This window comes from Monodelphis domestica, chromosome 3, assembly GCF_027887165.1.
Source record: "Monodelphis domestica isolate mMonDom1 chromosome 3, mMonDom1.pri, whole genome shotgun sequence".
Lineage (NCBI taxonomy): Eukaryota > Metazoa > Chordata > Mammalia > Didelphimorphia > Didelphidae > Monodelphis > Monodelphis domestica.
Window position 1 is genome coordinate 361,925,252 of NC_077229.1, and position 5,411 is coordinate 361,930,662.

A 5,411-nucleotide genomic window follows, 5' to 3' on the forward strand; every position below is an offset into this window, starting at 1 on the left:
TAAAAGTGTTGACGTTAGAAAGCTGTGTGCTGTCGATTGTAATGCAGAGCTGGTTTGTTGGCCTCCCTGGTGCAGGTTGGAACAGCACCTCTGTTTTGCTGAGGCTGATAGTCAGGCCAAAATGTTTTGTTGCACTGGAGAACCTGTCCACAATGGTTTGGAGATGATTTTCTTGGTGGGCCATGAGAGCACAGTCATCTTCAAAGAGAGGTTCTAGGATGAGTCTCTCTGTTGTCTTTGTTTTTGCAGTCAGGTGGCGAAGGTCAAATAGTGAGCCATCCAGTCAGTATTTGATGTAGATGCCCAGGTCTAGATCCATCACAGCATGTCGTAATACTTGGGTGAAAAATAGGTTGAATAGTACCAGAGCGAGGACACAGCCTTGTTTCATGCCATTGGAGATGTTGAAGAGATCGGAAGTCTCTCCACCAGATAGGACTTCCCCTGTCATGTCGACATGAAAGAGCTGGATCAGTTTGATGAATTTTGCTGGGCAACCGAGCTTGCTGAGGATAACCCACAGTGCTTCCCTGTTCACTGTGTCAATGCTTTTGTCAGGTCTATGAAGACAATGTAGAGACTCAGGTTCTGCTCAAGGCATTTTTCCTCCATTTGCCTCACTGTGAAGACCATGTCAATGGTGCTGTGATCTGGTCGGAAGCCACATTGTGATTCAGGCAGGTTCTGCTCTGAAACAGATGACAGGAGTCTATTGAGTATAACACGGGCGAGGATCTTTCCAATAGTGGAGAGTAGTGAGATGCCTTTGTAGTTGTCACAGGCTGCTCATGGGCCTTTGTTCTTGTATAGGGCTACGATGGAGGCGTCTCTGAGTTCTGGGGGCATGTCTTTCTCTTCCCATATGCTGGTCAGCACTATGTGGAATGCCTGGAGCACCTTTCCATTTAAGGTCTTGTAGACCTCGGTTGGGATCCCGTCTTTACCGGGTGCCTTGTCTGCATTCATTTGTTTAATGGCTTTTTGGACTTCCTCTATTGAAGGAGGGACATCAAGTTGTTCACTGGAGCGGTTTTGGAGGATCTGGTCAAGGGCACTTTGGTCAACTGAAGAGGGTCGGCTGAGAAGCTGACTGAAGTGTTCTTTCCACCTGTTGCTGATGCCTTTTTTATCTTTTATGAGAGTGTCACTGTCAGAGGATAGCAAGGGAATGGTGGTGTGTTTTAATGGCCCATAGACAGTCTTGAGGGCACTGAAAAATTGTAGTGTGACAAGGAAATCACTTTAAAAGACTGATATATATTAATTTAAGGTCACCAAGGAATTCAGCTATGTAATTCCTAAATGAAAACTCAAGTCAGCAGTCAACCTTTTATGGAGTTTAATTACAAACAGGATGAAGAAAGGTATTAGAGATAGAGATAGAGAGGTAGAGAGAAAGGGGAGAGAAGGGAATAGGGCTTAAATACCCCTTCTGTTTAGGCTGGGCCAAAAGGCCCAAGCCCTTAGATAGCTGGGGCAAAGAAAGGAGATCAGTCCCTATTACTCCCGTGACCCAAATGGAGAAACAGTCTCAGGGGCCTCCACCTCCAGCTTCCTTCAGAGCCCACTTCTCAGAGCACCTCTCCAACCCCTCAGAGCCAAAACTCTCCAACCAACCACCCTCAGTCCTCAGACCCCTCTATCTTTAAGGAAACCATCCAAGTTCCCTCCCCTCCGTTCTCACATCTACCAATCACTGTCCATGTCTTCCCTGTGCCAATGGTGGCTCTAGCTTAACCCAGGACCGCCCAGAGGTCTGTAGCTTTGCACATGTTTGTTGAAGGTCATATTCTCAAATAATTAAATCTTGATCCTTTGCTACAGCCCTTCCTAAATCCTGTTACACTGAGTAGGGTAGAGATTGGAATAATTAAATTTTGATCTATGCTGCAGCCCTTCCTAAATCCTGTTAGGACTGAGTAGGGTGGAGATTGTAATTTCCAAGACCTGGTTCTGTCATTCCAAGTATCTCTATTGTATCAATTCTAAAATCAATCATGACTCAAAGAACTTCCTGTTCTCTGCTTAAGCATAAGTCAAAGCCCTTTCCATTGTTCAGCAAAAGGTTTCTGTCCTAAAGTAATCTTAAGAAGGGAGGAGGAAGAACCTCTCTTGCCAATGGGGTTCACATTCCAATGGTGTTCCCACTATCAATAGGAAATTTTTCAAGTATGAAATTTCCCAATGATGAAATTTCCAACATTTATAAGTCTAAGAAATTTTAAGGTTTACAGTATTTTTTCATATCAGCAAACAGCTGGATTTCTTCTGCCTTTTTTTCCTACTATTGGTCTTACATCTTCCTGATCTCACACTGTGCTGTGGCTTGGAGAGACTTGAATCTGTCCTTTTTAGGAGCAGAGTTTGGGTTTTGTCCTTCTTGCTCTATAGGTCTTCAATAGCAGTGTTGTTCTTCTCAAACCAGTCCTGGTGGTTGCGTTGTTTTGGGCCTATTACTGCCTTTGATGTTTCCTTCACTGCTTCTCTGAACTGGTTCCATTTCTTGGTTGAGCTTCCAGTGAGTGGTCCCTTGGCAGACAGCTTGTTGTCCATGCAGGACTGGAATGTTTGCAAATAAGATGGATCTCTAAGACAACTCACGTTGTAAAATGCAGGAACTGTCTGGGTGGGTTTTGGATGGCGAGGCGCAATGCTGTTGTACCTGTTGTACAATATACTGATAATTTATGGTGGGATATGGTGGAAGGGGACTGTCTTCTGTTTAATTTAAATTAAAAAAACTCATTTATCAAAAAAGAATAAATGTAACTGTTTAAAAAAAAAGGCTTCTCTACGTTTGAAAGTTGAGTTGTGAAGTGGGGCTGGAGGAGGCGGTGGCGGCCATAGCCCTGCTAGCTGAAAGCCGGGCCAGACCGGAGTCTAGGTAGCCTTAAGCAGACAGAGGGAGAGCCCAGGAAATTCCCCCGGGAGAGCTCAGGAGCTACCATGCAGCGATCCATCAAGTCCTTCTTCCAGCCCTTGAGCGGGCAAAAGGAAGAAAAGCCAGAGACCTCCAAAGGTAGCAGGGAGAGAGAGCCAGACCCCAAGGCCGCCCTGAAGGTCAGGAACACGGCAGCTGGGAGCCCCGAAAACAAGTCTCCGGTGAAGCGGCCGGCACGGAAGGTGTCCCAAGCCCTGGGAAGTGAGGGTGAGGAGGACGATGAGGAGGTGGCTCCCCCACAAGCAGGAGTCAGTCCCCGACTGCCTCTCCTGACTATGGCCCCTCCTGCCCCTCCGACTCCTCGCCCAGTGGAGTCTCCCACACTGGGATCCCAAAACACCAGACAGCTAGGAAACAGATACAGGAACGAAAGCTCCAAGAGACATCTAATAGCCAGAAAGATGGGGAGCCAAAGAGGCTTAAGAAGGAGGGAGGCGAGAGGGCGCCAGTGACTAGGCAGGAATGGCCAACCTTGAAGGCTGAGCCGGAGGGAGGAGCCCAGCCTCTCCAAGAGGGCTCAGGGGAGGCCACAGAGCCAGAGGACACCGGAGGGAAGGCCCAGAGAGGCCTGGCACCCAAGGCCTTCAGCAGCTCTTTTACCCCCCAGAAGCCAGCCACAGCAAAGCAGCCCCTGAAGGAGGCGGAGGCTGAGAAGGTGGCAGAGGAGACAGCCACGAAGCCCACCGACCTGGCCACCTACGACCCTTCCAAGAGCAGCTACCACCCTGATGAGGACTGAAGCTAGAAGCCAAGCCAATGGGTTCCCTATCTCCTCCTCGCCAGAACATTTGAGAAAATCGAGGAAGTCTCTGCCCGGCTTCAGATGGTCGAGACGCTGAGCAACCTGCTGCACTGGGTGGCCGCACTGATGCCCGCAGACCTGATCTCCGTCCTCTACCTGAGCCTCAACTGGCTGGGGACCCACCCCCCCAGGAGGGCCTGGAGCTTGGGGTGGGGGACGGCGTGCTCCTCAAGGCCGTGGCCCAGGCAGGCCGACAGCTGGAAACCATCCGGGCTGAGGAAGAGGAGAAGGGCGACGTGGAGGCCAGTCGCAGTACGCAGCGCACCATGCTGCCTCTGCCCCCCCTCAGGGCTGCCGGCTTCCTGAGCAAGATGCTGGACATCGCCCCTCTGAGGGGCAGAGCCTCTACATCCAAGAAGATCGAGATCATCAAGGGTTTGTTTGTAGACTGTCGCCACTCCGAAGCCTGCTTCATCACCAGAGCCCTGAGCCAGCGGCTTCGTCTGGGTCGCGGAGCAGTCGGTCCTGGCCACACTTGCCCAGGCCCTGAGCCTCAACCCTCCCCCTCCCCCTCCCCATTCTCCTCCTCCTCCCCCCCAGGGGCCAAGACTACCTCCAGCCGTGAGGAGGGGGGGAGAAGGCAGGTCGGCAGAAGCCAGGAAAGCGTGGCTGGAGGACCAGGCGCTCCTCCTGAGGCCGACCTTTTGGTGATGGGGGAGCTTTTTTTTTTTTTTTAATATTTTATTTGGTCATTTCAAAACATTATTCATTGGAGACAAAGATCATTTCTTTTCCTCCCCCCCCCCCCATAGCCAACGGGGGATTCCACTGGGTATCACATGTGTTCTTGATTAGAACCCATTTCCATGTTGTTGGTATTTGCTTTTCCTTGGTGTTTTTACTCCCACAGTTTGTCCTCTGCTTGTGGATAGTGTTTTTTCTCCTAGATCCCTACAGATTGTTCTGGGACATTGCATTGACACTAATGGAGAAGTCCATTACATTGGATTGTACCACAGTGTATCCATCTCTGTGTACAATGTTCTCCTGGCTCTGCTCCTTTCGCTCTGAATCACTTCCTGGAGGTTGATCCAGTCTCCATGGAATTCCTCCACTTTATAGTATTCCATTACCAACATATACCACAATTTATTCAACCATTCCCCAATTGAAGGGCATCCCCTCATTTTCCAATTTTTGGCCACCACAAAGAGCGCAGCTATGAATATTCTTGAACAAGTCTTTTTCCTTATTATCTCTTTGGGGTACAAACCCAGCTCTGCTATGGCTGGATCAAAGGGCAGATAGTCTTTTATCACCCTTTGGGCATAGTTCCAAATTGCCCTCCAGAATAGTTGGATCAATTCACAGTCCCACCAGCAATGAATTAATGTCCCTACTTTGCCACACCCCCTCTAGCATTCACTACTTTCCTTTGCTGTCATGTTAGCCAATCTGCTAGGTGGGAGGTGATATGACATTATTTCCGAAGCATTGCGGGCTTGCTGAAACAGGCCATCAGCATCAAAGACCAGATGATTTCTTCTCAGGGTTGAAGGTAGCTCCTGAGAGCTGACATGCTGTATATTCTAAACCACGGCTCTACTTTAAAGAGCCCCTGCCACCAGCAATATCTTAGGCAAGACTGCATGGACCCATAAGCTAGTTAAATTAAGAACAGTGCTGCCCAGAGCAATATGTCACATCTCACATTGCTTCTGTTAGTCT

At 49.1% G+C, this 5,411-nt stretch overlaps 1 pseudogene; it reads left to right on the forward strand.

The window, feature by feature from the left end:
* The first annotated feature begins 2,946 nt into the window (after window positions 1-2,946).
* On the forward strand, window positions 2,947-4,394 carry LOC103092997 (DNA ligase 1-like; annotated as a pseudogene).
* Window positions 4,395-5,411: the final 1,017 nt, after the last annotated feature.